Source organism: Rhodnius prolixus, unplaced genomic scaffold, assembly GCF_049639745.1.
Source record: "Rhodnius prolixus isolate KJV_2025 unplaced genomic scaffold, Rpr scaffold_8, whole genome shotgun sequence".
Taxonomy (NCBI): Eukaryota; Metazoa; Arthropoda; class Insecta; order Hemiptera; family Reduviidae; genus Rhodnius; species Rhodnius prolixus.
In genome coordinates, this window is record NW_027411593.1 from 9,545,239 (window position 1) to 9,570,836 (window position 25,598).

The window sequence follows — 25,598 nt, forward strand, 5'->3', positions numbered from 1 at the left end:
ATTATATTCTCCACCAACATTTATGTGCTTAAGTCGATAGCAGAGCTAGCTATCGATATGAATGTATTTAAAAGCTATAGCCGAATTAGAATGAATGGAAGAAAATGCTTAGAGAAGGATTACGTGATTTTAATTTCGGTTAAGCTATAAGGATGGCAGGAGCACAGAGTGCTGCTCCATCCATTAGCAGTAGTTTATGTAAATAGCGGTATATAGTAGAATGATGAATGTGTGAAGCGAATGTATTTGTAGGTAAGAATGGAGAGTGAGTGATATTCTAGTGATAAGCACCTAGACGATGCTGGCTGTATGGCGGAAGCCAATGCCCCCCCCCCCAAAAGTACAGTTTAATGAAATAGCTCTTTAGAGAGAAGGTCCAATTTTCCAAAATTGGCCTAAGGTGGAGGAAAGAAATATAAATTGTAAAATGACCGCAACTTTCCAACGAACATAAAAATGATAAAACTTTACCTTATCTATAAAACCAAAGATGAGAAATCTGGTTTATAAAACTAGCGATAAGACCATGATGTTCATTAATCTTAATTAAAACACTAGCCTGGTGGAATAAAAAAGTAAAAATAAAGGAATAAGGAGAAAGAAGCAGGACGAAGATGTGTAGGGGGTAACAAGTTTAATTGGATTTTCCTTATTATCAGTTTCCGGAACTCTCATCCTGTCTTCATCCTTTTCAGCATCCACACTTTTCAAGAATCAATGATACTATCCCACCATTTTGGTCTGGCTGCAGTGAACAAGAAAAGATTTCTTATTTTACCATCATCTTCAATTAATGGAATTTCTGTTTTAAATAATATTCTAAAGATAACAAGATGGAAAGTGTTATCTATTCATTTCATGGTAAAGAAGAATATTTTCAAGTTAATTCAGGGCTTTTTAATGAAATGAATCTAAAGGCGCCACGATTCCTGAGCTGTTATAGTCTAGACCCGCACAGCTAAGATGTATTGCGGTACGAGTCTATATTCAATCCCCTCCGGCCACGGTAGCCGAGCGGTTATAGGCTAGACCCGCACAGCTAAGAAGTATTGCGGTACTAGTCTATATTCATAATGGTTTATATGGCCCGGTGAGAATGAGAGTGGCGTAAGTCCATTTTGAGCAGTTTTGAGATAAAACGAGTTTTGTGTTTTGCTCTGTAAAAAAATGCAGATAATAAAAATAGCTTTATTATTTTTGTGTTTATTATTATTACATAGAATCAAATTTGTTGGTGTATATTAGAATGTAATGGGATTTTAAATTATTTTGGAAAATGCAAAAATGTGACTTACTTCATTATCATTCTCAACATATTTGGCGTAAGGTTAAACACAACGGCATTTTAAAACCAATGATATGGGTTTTATTTCATTAACTAATGCTTCAAAATGCAGGACTCATCACTGAGACTCATTTTACTAACAGATCTTATTTCAAAGACTCATTTTACTAGCAGATCTTATTTCAACATAACCGACTACACTGTCCACAGAACTGATCACCCTGATGATACTGCCCATAGGAGGCACTGCAATTCTAATAAAAAAAACTGTCTTCAACACAAACTGATCCCAACTACTCCTACCAATTCTCTTCAATCAACAGTCATCTCTCTCCCAATAAACTGAACAGACGATTCAAACTTCTCTCTAGACTTCTCGACAAGCGATCTAAACTCTCACTACAGAATAAATGACTTATCTACACTATGATACTGAAACCTGTCTGGTCTTACGGAATGGAACTTTGGGGCTCAGCCAAAGCTTCCAATATCTACAGAATACAATCCTTCCAGTTAAAAATACTCCATCGAATTGCAAATGCTCCTTACTATGTCCCTAACTCTACCTTGCACCGAGATTTCCTTGTTCCTTATGTTTCAGAAGCTATAAGATCCTGTTATATTAAATTCCACACATCATTCACCTCACATCCTAATCCACTAGTATCCTAACTTACTGCATTGCCTGGAAATACTCCAAGACGGTTGAAGCGCAGGTGGCCACGCGATCTTCTAAATGATGTAAGTGCCAGTGCACAGTAGTAAACTCCTCTTTGGGAGTTTTCTTTGGGAATGAGTGCTCCCCTCATGCTATTCATGTACTTATCTATTAATCAACCCTTATACAACTTTCCTACCGGACAGTTTTAATGATGTTGTATGTATTGTATCAGCTTCACTTATTGCAGAAATACATTGCAGTTGTGAAAGTAAAGAAAGTAATAAAACGAAAAAAAAATCCAAATCATAAAACTAATAACACCAACACTAGGGCTTATTTTTAATTTTTAGCTAACTAAAACCATTTACTAATTAACACCACACGGCAATAAACTTCACCAAGAAAACAGTCATAAAGAAACAAACAATCTGGTGGACTTACGCCACTGTCATTCTCAACAGTATGAGCTTTTGATTAAGTACTAAAACTTTGTGTTTCTCCTGATGGCCAATAAGTGCACTAAGAACTTAGTGCATTGTCACTCTAAACAAAACAGCTGTTGTAGAATGCAAAACTGTCGATAAAAATTAGACTTACGCCACTCTCATTCTCACCGGGCCATATGAGAAATATATTATGGTAAAGTATAGTTAGCTAATCGTCTCCGTCCATTACACCTAATTTGGTAGTTGGACGTTAAGTCTGCCTGGAAAAAATAGGCAATTACTTTACTTTTTAAACTAATTGCTGAACTTAATTAATTTTGATCAATTATTAATATCGAAATTACTATACTTTTTAACTTACTTTTTACTATACTATAACATACTTTTTAAAGAGTATTCTTTAATATATCTAGTAAAAGCTATCGATAGAGTTTCGCATGACGATATATTTTCATAGCACTTTCTTTAAGGACTTCACTTAGGCAAACGATTGTCTGAAAACTTCATACTATACTCAAACGAACTGAACAGAATCTCAGATACAGAATGTAGAAGGAACTATTAGACAAATGTTCCAAACGGACTTTGCGCAACAAGCGACAACTTTATAACACCTTGCTAGCTCCAATATGGGCTTATGGATTTGAACTACATGGGACTGCTACACACATACCTCTATAGCGTTCAATCCTTACAACCCAAAATCCTAAGTACCATAGTCAATGCTCCCTTTTACAGTTCAAACCTCACCATCCATACTGACCAGAAAATTCCTTTCGTTTCCGCTAAAGCCAAACTCCATCGCCCGAAATTTCACTCCAAACTATCCCATCATTCAAATCCACCTATCCAAGGCTCTCTCAACCTCAAAACTTCACACAAATCTTCCTTGAGGCGCAGCAGGCCGCGCGTCCATCTGAATGCCTGATTTCGGCTACCCAGAGAGTCAATAGCACTCTTTGACGCCATAAGAGGCTAATACGGCTGACATCACTGGATGGCAGCCGTTCAAATATGCCTTAAATACAAAAATTCATACTTAATATCCGTTTAAATTGACTATTATTGATTATGGTACTAATTTTTTTTTAGCTGAAATCCGTTAACTATAACTACAATTATACTGAAGCTAAAAAGTAATCTGCATCGTTATTACTATCCGTTGTAGCACGCACGTTTATCGTCTCTCTTTCAGAGGTGGAATAATCAGTTTTTAGAAATAAATTAAAGTATAGAATAAACAAATAATAGTTATAATAGATAAATGAATTCTCCTATGATCTAAAGAAACGGTTTTTTCAAAAATAAATTTTGATTTTCATTCTTCCCTGAAAAAGACTCGATCTTAATAATGGAGGACTCAAATTGCAGCATTGAAAGTTCACCAACTGATATAAGCCTAAGTGGAAAATTTGGAGCTATTCCAATTATTCTAAAAACAAGAAGTGTAATAGATGTGTAATCCAATATCCGCAATGACCTAGTTAACACCAAACTGTCGAAAACTTCATAATACTGCTATCACTTTAAATCCTCTAGTTTCATTAATTCTGTCTTAGCCACTTCTAAGTAGATAATTCATTAGAGATTCACTGGAGTGGTAAACCTTACGAAATTGCGCATTACTTTTGGCTAGCTCTACCATTTCACTTAGTATTTTACTGAATAAGAATAGGGAGATGCCATAGTCAGAAATGGAATAATAATTTTGTTTAATTAAAACTAATGCTTTTCAATAATGTAGCGATCTTAAGAAGAGATCCCAGATAAAAGTGTTATATGAATTAAAAACAGGGAAATGGCAAGAAAACTGGAGGGACTATTTTTTTTAAACACATTTTTAGCGGTTTTAAAATGAAAAGTACGTAAACGGAAGAACAAGAAGAAAAAGAGACGATGAATACAAATAGCAGAGGGGAAAAGGAAAAAAAAGGAAAGTCCTAGATTCAAAATGAAGATTAATTTTCCAGTTGTGTGTGTGTGTGTGTGTGTGTGTGTGTGTTACAGGAACAAAGGGAAAGGGAAAGGTTCGTGATTGTTCAAGATCAGATATGATTTTGGTTTGTAAGCAAGGTGGGGATTATATTCTCCCATGCCTTCCCCAGAACAGAAAGTAACCATAGGGTAGAATGCAAGAAGGAGAAGAAGAAGAAGAGGAAGCAAAAATCCAGAACCATGGTTTTTAACCACCCTCTCTGTCACTCTCTCTCTCTCTCTCCCGCCAAAACCACAACAAAATCGTTTCTCTTTATTACAGACCACCACTGCCTCGGTAGGTTAGTGCTCTGTATTTCTCTGATTGCCGAGTATACCACTAATCTGGGCCTGACGGTACCATGGTTTTTAGAAGGGGGTAAAACTGCTTTTTATTTTCTTTATTCTGCATGCATATACGTTTAGAAGTCTAGTCTAGTGTGTTTGTTTGTGTACACGTAAGGTTGGTTAATAACAGTTGAATGTAAACGTGCCCTCCTGTGACAAAAAGAAATTAATACGTAACTCTGTTGGTACATTGTGGATAATTAGAGTACTAAGGGTGATTTCAGTGTGGAGAAAGGGAGGAGTACTTTACCTTGGAATATAGTAAAACCCTTACTAGGTGGTTGAAAGAACTAACCCAACACAACCAACTCTTTACAAGCCCTTTTCTACTGCGTTAAGTCCCTTTCTACTGACCTCTATAACTTTGCTACGTGAACTTACTCGCTATGCGTACGAAATGAGATTTCTTCTATTCTCTTGACCAGTGATTCTAGATCTACTATATCTCTCAGCATCCCTGTCTGTCCTAATCTCTTATAATAATACAAGAAATAAAAATACACCCTTTGTTCTGTTATACGTAATTCAGGTAAAAATTTTAGTCAAAATTCAAATAAATTTTGTTAAGAAATAATAAAGTTCTCTTAATTTCTTAATCAATTCTAATTTTTTCATTTAATTTCCTTATTTCAGTGGTTGCAGCCTCTTAGGATTAATTTGGCCAGATCCGCTTCACCAATTAGAACGCCATCTGACATACACCAAGCGATATCAACACCTCGACCTCACTTTCCATTACTCGTGCAATCCTGGTGAGTAACCATGTAATCTTCTTTCTTTTATTGTTCCTTAAAACTAGACAGCACAATGGGCAGAAGAAGGCTGAAGTTTCCAGGAGTAAATATGGACAAATAATTCTGCTACAAATAATACTAGAGCTCCTGGTTTGGGTGATAGTGGATTGCTTTCACTCCCTAATTTTACCCTAAGATCCTTTGAAATCTTCAAAGCTTTACCCATTGTAGTACAGTCGTTCTGGAGAATTAGGCCTTGGTGGAGGAGTAAATATCTCCCTTTACTCTGTAAGATAGTACTCTGTAATAGTAGGCTAGCGTTTTGAGGTCGTTAGCGATTGAAGATCAGAAGAGATCATGTTGTGAAAAACTATTTAGTAGTCTTAGAACTCTTAAGGAGAAGTAGCTTACTTAATCAATTAGATCTTTCAAGGAGATGGTAGAATATTGGCAGCAGTGTCTTAAGGTACAGGGCCCTTCAATAAATAAAAATAAAGTAACAATCTATCAGGGAAAAAGGGATGTAATTTTTCAAAATTTTCATGTAGACAGGCAAAACCACACAGCAACCTAAAAGCGCCTGGTCCGCATCCTTCCAACGCCTCCTTAGAATCAGATTGGATTCTCAAGTGAACTTCGTGATTTACAAGGATTGTCCTTCACGGATTGTTGTGCCAATTAGTAAGCAAATAAGTAAGAAGGTGGGGTGAGAGAGAGAAATTTAATAAAATTAGATCCTATTTTTTTAATGCAGCCAACCAAGTTGTACTGCAATGAAATATCCCCAATCAAGTTTGAATTAGATGGTTAGTTCGCCCTCTGTATTGATTGTATAACTAACATAAACCACTAAAGCTGTTTGGTACACAATCCCAAAGTACTTAATCCTTGTTTTACTAACATTACAATGAAGTTATTATACATAATACAACAGTTTCATGTTTCTGGGATAAACTGGGAGACATAGGCGTATTAAATCTGTACAATAGACCACAAAACTTTAAATGTTATAGAAGTATTCTAATGCTGGTTTATGGGCATATTATTAAAAATATATTCTAATGTATTTAAATATTATAAATTTAAACTCACTAAAGAAGATTTATTTAAAGTTTAGCTTGTATAAGAAAAATTAAGTCAAAGTAAAATTCTTTAGGACTAACTGATCAATCAAACTTTACCAAAAAATTAAAATCTGAATTCAAAAAGAAAAGAAACATACTATCTCGGATAAAATCAACAATAATCGATATCTCCTTCAGCATTTTAATGATGAACAACTGTAGCTATATCTACTATTTCTCAAATTTACTACAGACGTATCCATTTTGAGATTCTGTGAAATAGAAAAATTAGTGTTCAGGATAATTAACTGTGTTTTTGTATCTATAAATAGCAAAAATCCGCAAAGAGTTGAAGCCTTTAATTTCGGCAGGACCTGACAAGCCTGTATCAAATAAAAGAACCCGAAAGATTTCTTTAAAATATTGAAATTAGCGAAAGCAGAAATATTAAAAAGTGGTAGAACCCGAATAGTTTTTTGCAAAATACCAGACCATTTAATGATAAGTTTTTTTTAAATCTGCAAATCTGTTGGAGACAATTTAAATATTGACCGAAACAAATCTTAAATCTTATTTTCTGAGATAGTGGACACGTTAACCTAATCAAGTACCTACTCTATAGAAATTATGCAAATGACAAATGGATGGGTTCTGAGAGGATTTGATCAAATCCACTTTTGAGGGTGGTAAACTGAATGGAATAGAGGAGCCTGGGAATCCACACCTGGAGTCAGTCGGGTTCTCAAGATCGAATTTGATAGGGGAGAACTCCTTGGGGAGACCGGCTGGAAGGGTAGGTCCTAATTTTATGGATGGTTGGTTAGTAAGTGGTACGAAACCAGTAGACCAGTCTATCAGGAGAAAGTTAGACTTATCTTCTTTAATAACTCAAACTAAAGACGAAAAAAAGCTAAATTTTGATTAAAGAGCCATTAGTTAAAGTATTGGCAGTAAGTTCATTTTTTGTGGATCTCAGAGTACGAGGACCACATCGAATGGTCTTCACACTTCCCGTTTCTGTAGATTTACGACAACCAAATTAACAATCAGAAGAAAGCCTCTTGGATCGTTCGATGAAACTATCTACAAGGAAGGTGTAATCTGAATTCCATATTTTAATGAATTCATATGTTTTATTTACTCCTTAACAAAAACTTACAGTTTAAAATGTTAAGTATAAGGGTTGATTAAACGCCAAAAGGTACACAAATCAGCTAGTACCCAACATTTCATTGATATTATTTTAAGTAATTTTACTACATTAATTTTCATTAATATTTTTTTGAATTTATTAGATGTTTCACAGACCCTTATGCTGGCCATTTTAATCTACAAAATATTTGTTCAAGTAGAACACCATTTAACTTAGATTGACTGTAATAAGATAAATAAGATATGCATATTTTTATGACAGCTAACATAATTATTCCAGTATTTTACTATAAGTAAAATTAGAGGGACTACATTAAATTACAATTGAGAAATGAATAATTATTGTTGAATAATTTACTTGATATTACCTACGCGTTATTTGTGCTCACAAATACTTCGGAAAGACGAATTCTAGACTGAAATATTGTTTTAAATCCGTGATTCAAATTTAAATAGTAGCCGACTCTGCCTTTGTCTTTTTTTACTTTAACGTGCATGTACATACATACGATATATGTGACTATTCAGAATAAAGAGCATAAATCAGAAGAATAATTTGGAATAAAGCTAAAATAAAGTACCTATTTAATTACGAAAATATAATATACATTTTATCATAATTATAACAAAAAAATAAAATATTATGAATGAACAAAGGGAAGGGATTAGCTATGCGGTTAGCATATTGGATTCTCACGTGGAGGTTCCGGGTTCGAATCCAGCTGCTGACCCTTAGATTTTCTCTTTCTAAGAGCTTCTTACAGCTCACTGTCCGGGTGATGGACAGAGTTGTCTGTAACGAGAGAACACTGTCCGGAGGCCGGCAGTGCACTGAAAAAAGCTCCGGGCGCCAATAACCTTGATGTTGACGCGACTTAAATCATAAAAGAAAATGAATGAACTGGCCAGCATAAGGGTCTGTGAAACATCTAATAAATTCAAAAAAATATTAATGAAAATTAATGTAGTAAAATTACTTAAAATAATATCAATGAAATGTTGGGTACTAGCTGATTTGTGTACCTTTTGGCGTTTAATCAACCCTTATACTTAACTTTTTAAACTGTAAGTTTTTGTTAAGGAGATTTTTGTACCTTTTGGATAGATTTTCTTTTTTGTCTATCTTGCAAAGTTACATATCTGCTTTTCAGATTTTATTAAAATTGGGAATAATAAATTTAATTTTATCATTATAACCTGAAAAGGTGTTAAGTCGGAGTTACTACCACTGGACAGATCTTTTTAAAGAATGATTATAGTTGCGGTCCCCAAACCATCCTCAATAACAATTTTTTTGAGAAAGCGTTTTGAATAAAATAGGAAGGTAATTTGTACGTAAATAGCAAAATTAAACTGCGATTTCAGTACTTCCCTTTAAGAGGAGTAAGAAAAATAAACTGCGATTACAGTACTTCTCCCTAAAAGGCAAAGAGGCAAAGATTTTGAATCGAACTACAATTCATTGATGAAAATCGGTTCACTCATTGAAAATTTTAACGATTGCAATACTTCCTCTTAGTAGGTGTAAGAGCATGATGGCACTTCACAGCCACGTAGAGGAGCTTTAACCACTTCTTCTTACTAAATTTTATCAAAATCGGACTAAGCGTTATAGAAATATTGGTAATAATAGTTTTAGAAAGGGCCTTACTTGGGTGGGGCAAACTCCCCTCCTTTTGAGGCACAGCGTCGAGACTTTTAAAGTGCAAATCTGTACAAAATTTCGATTCGAATGACACTTTATTCATGAAAATCGGTTTACGTTTCGATAATTTGAAACGATTGCTATACTTCCCCTTAACAAGTGTAAGAGCAGATCGTCGCTTTAATGTTACGTAGGGGAGCCCTAACCCTGTCATCCTACCAAATTTTATCAAAATCGGGCTAAGATTTACAGAGTAATTAATGATAATAATTTTGGAGGGGGCCTCACATAAAAGGGGCTAACTCCTCTCCCATTCCATGTACAGCGTCGCGACCCCCAAAAGGCACATCTACATAAAATTCCGAATCGAATGACATCTCATTCATGAAAATCGGTTCACGCGTTTAGGCGCTACGTTGTTTACAAAAAAGGTAACAACAACAAGAAGAACAAGAAGAACAAGAACAAGAACATTTTTTGAAAATGCCGTTTTTGCTCATTTTGAGCATCTTTTTTCTCAATATCTATCAAATCTAGGTTGTTGCAAAAAAATTACAGTCATAAAGGAGGATTTGCCCTATATTTTAAAGAAAATTTGGGAATTTTATCTTTTATAGAAAAAGAGAAAAAAATTGTCAAAGTTGGGTGTTTTTAAACCTAACGCTTTTTCGTGCAGTTTTTGATGATCAACCCTTATACAACTGTCCTACCGGACAGTTTTAATAAGAATAGTGCACACAAAGTTGAATACAAACATAAAAGAGATGGTAATACCGGATATCAGAATGTAAAATTACGCAAGTACCTTAAACGACTGGAAACAATTCAACTACAAAGAAAACCACAAAAATAAAATTGAAACTCTTCAACTTATTAAATATGTACCACTTAAGAAAAACAAAGAGTAAAATAGAATGGAAAAAAATAATATAAATAAACAGAATTACAAATAAGAAAGATTAGAGAATTTAATAGTATAATTCTCTTGAGAGAAACATCCCATAACGCAGAGGATTCGTAAAGTTAACCAATTCTCCGACGACTTGGTAGGAGAATCAATTTAATTTGGATATAACTCCTATTATGAGTGAGGGTTGACTTATTGAAGGATTTCAATCTAAATTCCTGGAAGACCAGACATATTTCCAGAAAATGAGAGGACATTACTCCAAAGATTGTAGCACAAATAGTTCAGCTGGGCAAGCCAAGGTTATTAATTCAAAAATAAGTAAATCTTCATAAACTATCTGGAGTAATTCCTTTTTACAAATTATCTAATGAATTACAGTTCAGTTAAATCAAACTATATGACCTAGTTCCTTAAATAGGAACTTGGAATTCTATTTCCTACTGTTCTGATTTCTAATCAATTACTGAATCAATAACACCAATATCTAGTAATTTGATTGTTCAATTTCATATTTTTAGGAGACCAATTTGTAATGGAAGTAAATTTTATAAGTACTTTCTACGACCCTCGTAGCTACTCTTCAATTCTAACTGAGGTATTTACCTCAATGGTCCAGAACTTCTCATCTTTGCCCTATATTAAAATTAGATTATATTCTACAAGAATTAGACTAAGAAATATTTAAGATCTGTCACATCATATTCCCTAAGGATTCTTCGAAAGAAAGTCCTGAAAAAATTGTCGTCTTAAATGTATTCTAAATGGGAAATGGACAAGGTTTGTTTACTTTGTTAGTTATTTACATTAAAATTTGAGCTATTTCTTGAGGTGCAATTCGAAGGACAAGAAATATCTTCTCTTTTTGGGCCCTGATTCCCAAAACCAGATTAAAGATTACTTTTACCAAGCTTCTATATATAACTTTTTTTTTAAATTTATATTTTAAAATGTAAGAACTAAGCCTCTTTATTGCTTTGATCGTTATGTATTATCTTGCCCAGTTTTATCTCTTGATTACTTTTCTTCAAATTCTGTTTTATTTATTCATTTTCGTAGGTGATTTGCCATTAAAGGATGATGTATCACTTGATACCTTCTTCAAATATCCTTTGCTATTTAAAAAAAAAAAGACTATAAAGATGCTTGCTTGTTAATATGGCCTTTGATCTTATTTTTCTTTGTATTTTTTTGAACTTTGTTTTGTAGGAAGAGAAGTTCTGTAGGTTTAAACTCTGGACCAGAGTCTTCCTGGTTCTAGAGCAGGTGAAAATCTGTTTAGGGAATTTAAAATCGTAACAGATCTGTGCCCTGCATCGGTTTGAATTAAGATAAATTCAGCAATCTGACTGGTTTCTTAACGGAGCATTGTAACTTTTCGGGTTGTTGTAGTCTTTTTTCCAAAAATGTTGGCAAACCTGTCCAGATATTTGTGGCCAAATTACATGAACTAATCAAGTTGGCATAATGCGAATAAGTAGAAAAAAGAAAAGCTTCAAAGAAAACTAAAAAAAGGGAGAAAAATTAATCCTAATTTCTGTGAATAGATTTAGGTATGCATGATCCTACAGGTGTCGAAGTTTATCTAAGCAAAAATATTCAAATCCAGTATATTAGATGTATATAAAGTTAGTGTTAAATATGTAAATTAGGGAGTAAACCTGTACTACTTGATCCTTACTTCTGTTCCAGGCAACAGATAAGAGCCAACTTTGCTAGGCAGCTTCAAGGTATAGCTAGCCTACCGCTTCTCCGTCTTTAATTTATTTCTAGTCACGGACCTAGAGCTCTACCAGTCCACACCAAATTGACCCCTTCAATTTTAGTCGGCGGCCAACTTTGCCGGCCAGCAAGGCTCCTTCCTCCTCTTATCAGGACTAACTAGTTTCCATGCTCATTTAACCCCAACCTCATCAATAACACCTCAGCAATTCAAATATTCCAAACTGTTAACTAATTTGATAATGTTACCATCATTTTTATTAGTTATTCTAATTAGATTTTAGGACCAATTGATAGATTAATTATTAATTAATATTAATTAAAAATCGTAAGACTTTTTTTTTTGCCACAATCGCGACCAGCGATTCTTCAAGATTTAGTTCCTTTTATAAATAAACTGTCGTGGAGGAAACAATTAAGTGGAAATAATATCTTACTTAAAAGATGGAGAAATGGTTGAATTATTCAACAGAATATTTACTGGTGACTACATCATTGTACCAACCGAGACATTACCTTATATTAGTTAATACAAACATTTGAACATGGCGACCAGCTACATGACCAATAATAGTGCCTAATATTCCTTGTTTTTGGAGTATTTGAGTGTTTGTGGTGAGATGAAGTGTATGGCCGACAATGGTCACATCCTAAGTAAATATTCCAGACATGCGGTCGGTCGGTCATGTTCTGTCCCAAGATAAGTTGAGTTTACAATGAACACCGGGGCCAACGATCTGACCCTTAACAACACGACCACTACATATGACCGGTTAGTTTGCAACTGGCAGCGAGTTATTCCAGTTACCGGCAAAACAAGATCTTTGTTTACAGAAATGGGGTACAAATCAAATGCTGCGACTGTATGCTGAAATTTAAAATAAATTTAAGTTTAATCTAGAAAAATTCTTTTTTTCTATTATTTTATTATTAAAACTATGTTTTCAGGATTAGCTTTTCTTATATTTTTTTTTCACCTTGTAATAATTAGGAAAACTTCGCCATATTTTTATTTTTAATGCCCCTTTACCCGAACCTCCGATATTTAACAAAATAGGAATGGATAGTTTCGTAAACAATATTAAATGTTGCGTTTTCCAATGGTCTATTTGTGTGTGTACATGGAATTTTCCGATTTTTTCTTCAAATAGTTTTTCAGGAAAACTCGAAGCGAAACAATTTTCAATCTTTGTACCTCAGAAAATTTGGAACAATACGAGGGTCGTTTGAAAAGTCCGTGCAAAAATAAAAACTACTTAATTTTTGGGGGTAAACCTTTTTTATTTTTCAACATAGTCTCCTTTTAGGCTTATACACGTCGTCCAACGCTGCTCTAGTCTGTTGATCCCTTCCGAATAATAGGATTTGTCCAAGTCTGAAAATTAGCCATTCGTTTCTGCAATCACCTCCTCGTTTGAATAAAATCTTTTTCCCGCCAGCCATTTCTTCATATTGGGGAACAAATAGTAGTCCGAGGGAGCCAAGTCTGGAGAATAGGGGGGATGTGAACCCTATTTCCATTAATTTTGCGACCACAACTGCTGAGGTGTGAGCTGGTGCGTTGTCGTGATGGAAAAGGACTTTTTTTGTGGGCCAATCGTGGGCGTTTTTCTTGCAGCTCGGTTTTCAAACGGTCCAATAACGATGAATAATATGCACCTGTAATAGTTTTACCCTTTTCCAGATAGTCGATGAGGATTATTCCTTGCGAATCCCAAAAGACAGTCGCCATAATCTTTCCAGCCGAAGGAACGGTCTTCGCCTTTTTTGGCGCAGATTCCCCCTTGGTAACCCATTGTTTAGATTGTTCTTTGGTCTCAGGAGTGTAGTGATGTATCCATGTTTCATCCACAGTGACGAAACGACGCTTAAAGTCCTGCGGATTCTTCTGGAACAGCTGCAAACCGTCCTTGCAACACTTCACACGATTTCGTTTTTGGTCAAGCGTGAGCAATCGCGGCACCCATCTTGCGGATAGCTTTGTCATGTCCAAATGTTGATGCAAAATATTTTGTACCCGTTCATTCGAGATGCCCACAGCACTAGCAATCTCACGCACCTTCACTCTTCTGTCATCCATCACCATATCATGGATTTTAGCAATGATTTCTGGAGTAGTAACCTCAACAGGGCGTCCAGAACGTTCAGCGTCACTTGTGCCCATATGGCCACTCCGAAAATTTTGAAACCACTTATAAACTGTTCTAATCGAAGGTGCAGAGTCACCCTAATGTTTATCAAGCTTCTCTTTAGTCTCCTGAGGCGTTTTGCCTTTCATAAAGTAGTGTTTAATCAACACACGAAATTCTTTTTCGTCCATTTTTTTTGAAAATCACTCGACTTCCTCGATTCTAACGAATGCCAAACACAAAGAAATAGACCGATCTGGCTGAAACTTGGTTTGTGTTCTTCCAAGAGATGCTACTAACTAAACATAACCTCGATACGCGCCAGTGGTGCTATCTCTCTGACTTTGCACGGACTTTTCAAACGACCCTCGTAGCTACTCTTCAATTCTAACTGAGGTATTTACCTCAATGGTCCAGAATTTCTCATCTTTGCCCTATATTAAAATTAGATTATATTCTACAAGAATTAGACAGATAGCCAACGCCTTGGCAATCCAAAGGATGTAATATAGCGCAATATGTTTTACGGTTCGCTCTATACAAAAATTTCCCATTTTTATCTTTAAACGAAAAATGGGAAATTTTAGATAATTTATGGGATTTTTTTTAATGTCAATTCTGTGAATGTTTTAAAAAGAGAAAATTAGAAGTTTTTATTTTCAGATTTTGTTTTATTCAAATGAAATTTTTGGACTATTGCTAAACTTGCAAATCCTTATTATATTCAGTTTAATGTTGTAGCTTCTATTATCTTCCGATGTTATCTTAAGCTATATAGAAGTTCATAAATACAGCTATGATGGCGGATAAATAAACCGTCTCCCATTTGTAATGTATTCAATAAATTAGTTGCTAATAAGGACCAGAGCCGTGTGTAGCATGGAGATACCTTCGGGTTATACATGCAGCCATGTTTGGAGCATGCATGTACATGAGCTAACCCCCTCCATTTCCATACCCAAACTTACTAGGGTGAAACCATTTGGTTCACCCTTGGGTATACAAGATACATACTTCAGTCTTGAGAAAGCATATTAATTGCTATCTTAACAATTATTGTAATTAGGTTAGTACACATAACGGATTGTTGATGTTTTATATTTAGAATAACATCATTTTAATGCACATTTCTGTTTCTTTCTCAGTTAGTTGATTTTCTATTATATGTTTATTATATTTTGGTATACAACAATTTTTTACTCTTTTTAATTTTTATGCGATCGTGTTCCAATCAATATAAGGTTTTTACCGAAAGTACAAGTTTTAAGGTTACCTAATTCTAAAAAAATTAAGGGTTTTTAAAAATGGTTACTGAGTGAACAGCAGGTAATAGGAGCTTCTAGTCCTTACAGAAAGTTTTCCGTTTTAGAACTCTATCGAGAGATCCTAAATTGCATACTTACAAGACGATTTGTGATGTACGTTAGCGAAACGTGGGCTCCTTAATAAGAAGGATGAACGCTTTCTCAGTGTCTGGGAACGAAAAATTTTGAGAAGGATATATGGCCCCAATCTGGAAGGGGACAGATGGAGGATAAGAGCCAACAAGGAAGTCCAGTGACCTTTATGCTGAACAGGACCTAGTTGGCCTTATCAAGCTAGGAAGAATTAGATGGTTGGGTCACTTGGATCGAATGGGGGAAGGAAAGAATAGCCAAAAAACTATTTCTTGGACATCCAGGAGGGGCTAGGAGGAGAGGGAGGCCCCGGGTGAGATGGTTGGACATTGTTGAGTAGGATTTGAGAGATTTGGGCTTTAAGAAGATGGAGAAGAGCGGCCCAAGAGAGGGATGAATGGCACAGCATTATTGAGGCGGCCAATCTCCTTCATGGACTGTAGTGCCAAGCAAGAAGAAGAAGAAAAAGAACTGAGTGAACACCCAAAAAAAACGATAAAATCGTACCAAGTTGAAGCTGCATATTTTGATGCACTAAAAACTTTATTTTTGAAACATATTTCTAGGAAGTGCATTTCCACTTATCTGGGTGAGCGGCTAATCCAGAGGAAGAGATATAGCTGGCCATCGCCCTACTTATCAAGCGTTCTTCAGCTTCTTCGGTTTCCGGTAACAACTAAATCGAGACACTACTGTCTTACCTTTATATAGCCTACAAGCAATTAAAGATCTCATCCTTCCCTTGAAAATAAAAAAGAAACTAAATCTAGAAAGAACTTAGAACATTTCTTAAATTAATATTTGGTAAATTAGCTGTGGATATGTGAGTTAAATGGTGTTGATAACTGGCCACGGGAGAAGTAGCATTAAGTTATCTGATAAATGGTTAGGTACAAGTGGTTAATTTAGATTTAATTAGGAAAGATTAAGAGCTAGGGAGGCTGCAAAAAGAAAAATAGAAGCACTATTTAAGACTTTTATGACCGGCATTAACGCTATCTTTATTACAACTATTTCAACATGAAACTAGGAAACGAACTAACTGCAATTTAAGATCAATAGTAAATGGCTAAACGATAAATAACTGTAGTGTTTTTTCCAGAACTAATAATTGTTGGGTCGTAATTGGTGTGTTAGACTGGAGTAACCCGTTAATTTGTGGAGTCCCACCTTTTAAATGAGGCATTTTCTCTACAAAATTCTAAATCACTTTTCAAATTTAAAGTATTTTATACTTTTCTCAGTCCTAAAAATTTTTCTTCAAGTTTAAAATAAAGGAAGATTTCTAAACTAAATGCTAGTCCTAGGGATCACCAAGGATTTAGTTCGTGAGGCTCTCAGAGACTGGGATCTGGAGAGAGAACATGAAAAGAACTGGGTGAAGCTTCCTGGGGTCCAACACGGCAAGAGTGTCATCAGCCCTTGGCTGTGTAAACAAAGAACCAAAGAGGCTCCTGGGGCTTGGACAGAAATCAGATTACTCTGATTTTACAGGCTTATTCACGCGGGGCAGCATGGCAGGTTCAGAAAGCAGTTCTGTACAATATAGGGCTTATCAGCTCGGAACCGTTGTGCAGATTGTGGTCAGGAAGAGGAGGAAACGGCTTCTCACTTGTTATTCGATTGCGTTACAATCTTGAGGCTGCGCTACAGATATCTTTGGAACTCTGAGGCCAAAGGAGATTGTAGAGCAGAAGGAACTGGTAGGGAAAGCTCTCAACCTTCTTAGAAGGGGAGGTTTCACCTACTAGACTTAAAGGCGAAGGCACAATAAGCCTCTTGTGGCTGCGGTCCCGTCCCGCTTTTAAAATCTAAATCTAATCTAATCTAAACGCTAAGTGAATTCTGCATTCTGAGTTGTTGCACATTTTTCTTGTACAACAATCTTGAATAAATCCAAGAATGATTGTACTAAATTGGATTTCAGGTCAATTATTTTTATATTAAATGATTGTTTATAAAAAAAACATTCAAGTTTTCAGTTTAAGATTATCAATCACTCACTGATTAAAATTAAACAAACACAAATCTGATGGACAGGGCATGAAAATAAGTTATTAAAAAAAGATTTCTATTTAATAAAATTTTGGGAACACCTGAGGAAGTTAATTAAAAGAAATCAGCCTGGATAAAGAAAAGAAAGGAAATTTACCAACTGAAATACTGTTGGCTAATGAACAATGAAAGATTAGTAAGCTTTTCCTCCATAGCCGAGAAGCGGAAAATACTAGGAGATCGCCTGAATTTGTTTTCTCCATTTTCCTTTTCTAAACATTGTAAGATACCTGTACTGACTTTATTTATTATTCATTCTTCTCTAGCTAAAACAAAGGGAGAAGGTACAACGAGCCAATTACCTCTTTGTGTTTGGTTCAACGCTGATCTTTCAAAAATTAAAAATGCTTCAAGCATAAAATATTCCGCTAAAAATTCGACTCTTGAACGCTGATTGTTCTGAAAAGATTATTTATTCTCACAAAATTCTACAAACTATTTCTCAAGCATTTTTACACCAACAATGAATTCACCTTTTAGTTCAGATGTTGAAGGTCAGTTTACCAATTTTTGCCCACACTGCAAACTAATGAGTAAAAGTAAAAAAAAAAGTTAAGTAATCGCCTATTTTTTCAGGCGGGGCTTAACGTCCAACTACCAATTAGGTGTCGTGGACGGAGGCGAGTAGCAAACATACTTTACTGTAAATTTCTTTTATTAACCATTAAATAAAATCCAAGCCCTAAGACCGGGAATCGAACCCAGCACCACAATACATATTAGCTTCGCAGGTCTTGCCTCCAACCGCTCGGCTACCGTGGCGCCCTAACTAATGAGTAATTTGTAGCCACCAGCAAGCAATAAGTGTATTGGACTCATCTGCCTCTTTTGGAGTTAAGGAGGAACTTCTAGCTTAATGCTTGAAGTTATGAATTTTCTGCCTATGAAGTTCATTGGCCATTCTTGGCAAGCAGAAGTCTAAAACCAATACGGCAGTGCTGCCTAGGCTTGACAAAAAAACCCTGATATCTCTGAACTAAAAACTAAGAAATTGAAAATTCGACAAGATCACAAAGCTTTCCTGGACCAGCAGTAAGAGAAACTAACATGTTACTGTCATCCATCTTTCACAGCGAGCTCTTGGATTCCTTTCAAAGTATTTATTCTTAAAATTGCAACTATGATTTGCACTAACTTGTGGGTTCCTAAATAAATGAGCCAATGATCCAGAACAAATGATAACCTACGCAAAATGTGGACAGCATTCATCTATTCTCTTGTGAGTTGAATGGAATCAACGATTTGGTCATTTGAGAAAAATGGTTATATCTCTCATATTCACAAGAAAAACGCTCAAAAAAATAACTTCTAAGCGCTGGCTCAAATCCTTGAGCTTAAACTGTAGACAACTCTTACGAAATGCTTAGCAAGCACTTTCTTGTTATTGTTGTATATTGTGAAAGTGCAGTTTATTTACAGATAAATAGCAGCAGTCAGATAACAATTGAGGGGGTTGGGCTTGGTGCAGTTTTTTTTTCCCCCACAACTTCGGACAGAACGTTCTACCGCTGAAGTTCTTAGACAGTGAGTCTTCTTTCTTGGTGTCCCAATTGCTGGAAATGTTTGTTGAAGCCTTCATCAATTCAGAAACTTCGTAAATCTTGCTGGTTACTTTGTCAGCAGATTTTTTTTTTTAAATTTATTTGCTATTCAGAATCTACAAAAATAATAAAATGCAATCTGTGAATATGATAAAAGAAGACTTCATGACTGGATCAGCTTGAAGAGAGAAGCTGCCCACCGGCAACACTCTCGCTGGAGTTTCTTACATTACTGGAGATGGTCACGAGGCCAACAGCGTTTCAATCGTCGTGGAGGACGATCTGGAATCATTTTAGAGGAGAGATTTCGAAGAAGAGGATTGGTACAGAGTGGAAGAGAGTCAAAGAATTTTCTATATTTAGATTTAGATTCGTCAGTTACGTATGAGATCTTGAGGTCGTTATGGAGGGTGGAGTTAGAGACATAAAATGGAATTTTTGATTGGAAGGGCTGGATCGTTTGTGAATTGGAAAGTTTGGCTGAACCCCACAGCTCAAGTCCCTAAGTCCAGATCGGTTTAAGTACGCTGTTGTATATTAGTCTTTTATGTTCCAGTGGTAGCTTGGATTGTCTGCCAATTAGTCGTAACAGTAATTTGTTTCGTCGGTTGAGTTCAAGTCTTTTCAGTTTAGTGTGCGGATTCCATGTTAAGTCTTTTGTCGATGTACTCGTACATCCCAAGGTAGCGAACTAAATTAGCAGAAGGAAGAGGAATTGAGTTAAAACTTATAGAGGGACAAGAATAACAAGACGCAGAGTAAAAGTTATCTGTTCGCACTTTTGAGTATTGAATTTGACTCTCCACTTTTTGGCCCAGAGATCTAGTTTGTGTAGATGAGGCTGTAGATGAGATGTCAGCAGAATTCTATTCCAGGTCTTCATTAAACAAATGAATTTAAATAAGACAGAATTGAAATATTAACATTATATCGAGAACTAATTTATATTAATGCGATATTTTTAATATTTCTTCAAGTTGTATTATATTAATCTAAGGATTCAAATCAGATTTAAGCTCCAAAGCGATTCTAGAGCTATTAGCCAGCTTTGTCACCTAATTAGCCGCCAGTAATCCAAAGCACGCCAGTGAATTCAAAAAAGCTTGGGAAACACAGGGTGTTAAAATTGGAATAATAATAAATTTCATTTAAATAAGCCCTATAAAAACTAAGAAGCCTCTCTTTATTTCTCAATTAAAAATAAATTAACCTATTTCCCAGAGTTAATCACTGTTGTTGAAAAGAATATCGGTTAAAATTAATTAAGGAAGCTTTAAATGAAGTTGAAAGTGTGTTTTAACGAACAGTTTAGGGAAATTATGTTCTACCTAATTATAAAACGAACGAGTAAAATTCCATTTCTCGGGCAAAAGGTAATTTCATTTTCCACCAATTTAAAGCTTTCTTACTGGGCTTGGTAAGTATTTGTTACTGTTTTTGTTTAAAGTAGAAATGTCCACAGGACAATAAATACTGTTTTATATAAAGTGAACGTCACTTACAACCACTTACCAGCTGGTTATCTCCTTAACTACTTTATTCTTTAAGTATTAACATTTATGGAAGAGGGCACTTTGTGTTTTAATTAGAATATTTAAGCGAGTAATTAAAATGAAAAGTGTGGAAAATCATAATCAATAAGAAGAAAGAGAGCAATGCAATAAGAGCGTTCGGATAATTCCGCTGCAGCTTGATGCTGTATTGATGCACTTCCTAACGATTCCAACGCATCATTTGAGTACACCAACTCTGAAAAATGCTAGTTCCAGATCGCTTTGCTCATCAGTTTCAAAGTCTGTCTGGATTTCTCGAGTAAATCCATTCCCTAACTCTTTGTGGATTTTTTTGTCTAGGGAATCCGGAATTGTATACTTACTAAACTTGTTACTGCGGATTGTCATTCTATTTTCGACATTTATATTTACGCATTCTAATTCACGTTTAACCAAAAGTATAGCCACTATAAGTTCTACCCAAGTGTACGAGTACTTGTGTTTGGATTTGACTTGAAAGCTTACCCCATAAAGTCTCAAAGTAATGAATGCATCCCACACACTCTTATATGTAAGTTACATTAAACTTTCGGCAGTAAAAGTACTGTTAAGCCCAATAAAGCAACTTCAAGCACAACGTTGACCAAAAAAAAAAAGACAAGCGGAAGAACATATTTAATCTAACAGACAAAAAGGAAACGGACTGTAAAGAAATAGCTTAATTCCAAAGCTACCAAAGTTCCTTTAAGTGTTAACAGGATTCAAGCTCATGTTTCCGACAGAGCGGTGTTCGTGTATTCCAATAACGCAACTACTTCACTTAAACTCGAAACATTCAGACAGGTTTATACAGGTCCCATTGAAATATAGTTGGGTGCAACTATTTAACTCTTAACTAATCATCACAAATATTTATAACACTTTTTAAAGAGTCTAGGGCAGTGATGGCGAACCTATGACCCGCGGGTCAGTCACTGACCCACGCAAGCTTTTTTTTCTTGCAAGCCCACAATTGCTAGGCAACCATTTGTTTGTTTGCGCGGGTTGATTTAGATTTTCTAATTGTGTGGATAATTTATATTCTATCTATATTTTTTTTCAATCACTCATTGACATAAAAGCATTTTAAATGCTATCTATAATCATTACAGTTCTAAAACGCAAATGACGACAAATGCTTTTGTAGTATTTGAAATAAAGCAAAAGTGTTTACAAAATATCAAAAATAAAATGTATAATTTTACTCATATTTTGTTTGTTAAGAAAATCGAAAACCCAAAGCAAATAACCATATTTAGATTTTTCTTCAGGTAAAACACACTTTTGTAAGGTTTTGTTCAGTTATGTTTGTAAAAAGAGACTTCCATAGCACTTGTTTCGTCCCGTTTTACCCCGTTAAGCCAATTGAATTTTAAAGATGTTTAGTTTTGAAAATATTCAGTTTAAAATTTTTAAACTACCCTTGTGCAAATCGGCATTAGTGACCCAAGAACTAGTACTAAAAACAAAAAATGAACAAAATTTGACCCACGTCTCAAAAAGGTTCGCCATCCCTGGGCCTAGACTAGGGCATAAACGCCGTCGCTTCAGCTAGCCACTATTGGTATTTTAGGTCACAGTGGATTTGATTCTACAAATCTCCTCTGTAATCTACATCTACAACAAGATTCAACTAATTCCAGTTTAAACATTCACTGTGATTACAATAATTTCCTACTTTACACTCGTATCTATTCCATCTAAGCGATGTAAAGCGTAAAGCTAATTGTTTATCAAGAAATTAATTTTAAAGCTATAGAAAAAGACTGTAGTTAATCAGTGTAAGACATGAAGATGACCTAGCTCTTAGCTTGGGCGAAGTAAATAAAAAAATAAAAAAATCTGAAATTCATAAATAATGAAATCTCCCTTTTGGATGAACAAATCAGTCACTGAAAAAAAAGATGAACTCTATAAATAATAGTAAAATTAAGAATATTATATTATAATATTAATAAAGATACTCGCATACATTATACAGTTAGACATACCCAAACGTAGAACTAAATAATGTGCAGAATGTAATAATGTGGGATCAAGTTTTGACGGTTATGGGCAGAAATTTAATATTTAAGGGACGCTCAGTGGGGGGTATATGTTACTGGGATCAACTGTTCATTTAATTAGTTAACTAAAATTACGCAATTTAATACAACGTTTGCTCAAATGCAAGATTCTAAGTTCGATTCTACTTCTAAGTTGTTAACTACATTATATTTGGAAACAATTATACGTACCTTATGTTTATCTTACATTCAACATTGTGCGTTTTTTTTTTTTGCTTTTTTAAGGATGGAAAATTAACATCACGAATACCATCTTACAATTGTAGGAGAAAGCTAAAATTTATTATTATAAAAAAAAATGAAAAATATAGTATATACAAAGAGCTTGAAGTGAAAAAGTGTTTTTTATTATGGCAGCCATGATTTATAGAGGAATTTAGGAGTCACTTTTCCCTCATTATTCAGGGAAGAAGAAAAAGAAGAAGATGAAGATGAAGGGAAGAAGAAAAAAACTTGGTCCCACAGCTCAACAACCTGGCTACCCACCGATCTGACAATTTATCACTGGGTATCATGAGCTAACATACGACTTTATCTAATGATGCTAAGTAGTTTCCTGCATGTTCTACTTCAGATAGCCTAATGCACCTTTTATGTTCATATTTCTTAACTCTGTTTCATCTTGTTGTTGTTGCTCGTTTTAATGATCTCTAAATTAGTAGTACATTATTACGATTATGTACTCGTATATTGAAAGATTGGTACCAAAAGTTGCAAAAGAAGGTACAGTTTTTGTATCAGAATTCAAATATACAGGGTGATCCATTTAAAACGCACCAATCGCTAATAATTTTTTAGGAAAGCGGAATTTCGAAAAAAAAAACCCACGAAGTAAACTATATGTTCTTTTTGGTCTAGTTTACAAATTTTCCACCCCCGATGCTGTATCTTCATTTTTGGCGGAGTTACGGCTAAAAACCTGATTGGGGTTTCCATAAGGACCACTGGTTTTGACAATGATTATGGAAACTTCATAAAAAACTATGAAAAATGATGTTAATCCCGTTTCTATATCCCTAATATTAGTCGAGATATTTAAGATCAAACTTACAATTTTCATCTATTCGTGATCGGTTTTCAATATTAATTTTCCACCAGAACGTATCACAACCATCACATCATTTTAATGCACCCTTATGCTGGGACTTCTTGACCTATGATTACGGTAAGAATATCTAACTAGGGTGTTGGTCTAATGATCAAGAGCGTGACTTTGTACCTGTAAGTGAGAGATCCCCAGTTCGAATACCGCGAGTGCAGTCATTCACAATACTTAATACATCATAGAACTTTTTTAAGTAAAATGTAGTCATACGATTTCGCTTTCCTAAAAAGTTATTAGCGATTGGTGCGTTTTAAATGGAGAAGTAGAGTGGAATTTCCACTATCACAGCTTTTGAGATGGATTTAAGTCTGAGATGTTCGCTGTCGAGACGTTTAGATCATAAGTAGGGTGGCTTGCTGAATAGAGGTGACGCCGGTAACTTCATTTGTTAACAGGGTGTACTATTTCAAACTTCTAGTGATGAAACTAGTTATCTAGATTTACTATAGAAGTTCAAGATCAAGCGAAATGTCAGCCATGAGTTAACAGATCCTCCCCATAGTAAATGCATGATCTCCCAAATCATACATGAAAAAGGCTAACACCCAAATATAGTACAAATAGAGAGAGAGATTCTAAGTAGAGGATATTCAACTCTTGGTAACTATACAATCCCTACCAGCGTCTCTTAAATATTCTGAGGTGGATTTCTTATGGTAAGTGTAATAAGAGCTCTTATTACGGCAGCAGAAACAAATGGCAAACTTGGGAAGTTCGAAGTAGGAATTCTAAAATTATTAAGATGGAGTTCCGGTAAAATCAGCTGGTCGTATTAAGGTCAAAAGTTAGGGTCCTTTTTTCCACTAATAGGACAATTCAGGCAAAGAAAACAATGAAAAGCATCTTGTACACAAATCAGGACTTCGTCAACGAAAAAAGGATGTCTAAATATAACCGATAACCACTGTAACAATAGCAGTTTGTTTGGCCTTCATATTCTTCTAGAAATGTAAACCGCTCGACAATATTCTAGTCATTAAATTAGTTTTTTTTTAAAAAAAATCGTTAATAACTTCTCTTTCCGCTCGTGCAGCGGAAAGAGCGACTACTAAATTCTTCAAGGAGGTTCTTGAAACGGAGTTAAGGTTTTTTACCACTCATAGACACCAGTGCATCCTCCCTAACATCCTTCATGTACCTTTACTGATGGTCTGGACGCGAACCAAGTCTTTTTGCCTTTTTAAATGACAAGCTGGGGGCTCAGAAAAATTTCTCCAAATTCTGACACCAAATCGGCCTTACTGACTTAAAGCATGCAAAGCATTTCAATCATTCTGTTCAACATTTTTTTTGTAGAATAAAGCAACGCTTCATATTATATATCTACCTGACACACCTATATCTACACCTGACCATCCCAGTGCATTGCTCTCATCTCTTACACTTCGTGAAACCTCACTAGACGTTTGAGGCACGATTTCCTCGGCGTTGTAAGTTCATAAATAAAAATAAATATCATTTTTGAGAAAGAACCACTGGTTTATGACATCACTCATGTATCTCTATTGTCAACATATTTAATTATTTTGTAAAAACTTTACTGCGCGGCACTTGTAAATTTCAAATAAATAATTAAAAACATGAATTTTTTAATCAAAGCCTGCGAAGGGTTGGTCCAGACTTGGCTCCAATTTGTGACAGATCTGATAACAGATCTAAATAAATAAATGGATATGCAGAAGTAAGTATTGATGCTGGCTAAGTAACCAAAAAGCATTATTGATAATTTGACATTTGACATTGGGATTGGCATTAGACATTCTTACTGAAACCAAAAAATTTACCCCAGAATTTAATAATTGATTTATTGACGTATTGTGTAGAAAGAATGATTC

At 35.0% G+C, this 25,598-nt stretch overlaps 1 long non-coding RNA gene across 1 annotated transcript in view; it reads left to right on the top strand.

Annotated features, from left to right (window-relative positions):
• The window catches only part of LOC141450819 (uncharacterized), a 108,679-nt gene that overhangs the window by 69,988 nt on the left and 13,093 nt on the right, over nt 1-25,598 (top strand). Inside the window, exon 2 of the long non-coding RNA XR_012456339.1 lies at nt 5,348-5,466. This is a non-coding gene — a long non-coding RNA (uncharacterized lncRNA). The remainder of the gene's footprint in view (nt 1-5,347; nt 5,467-25,598) is intronic.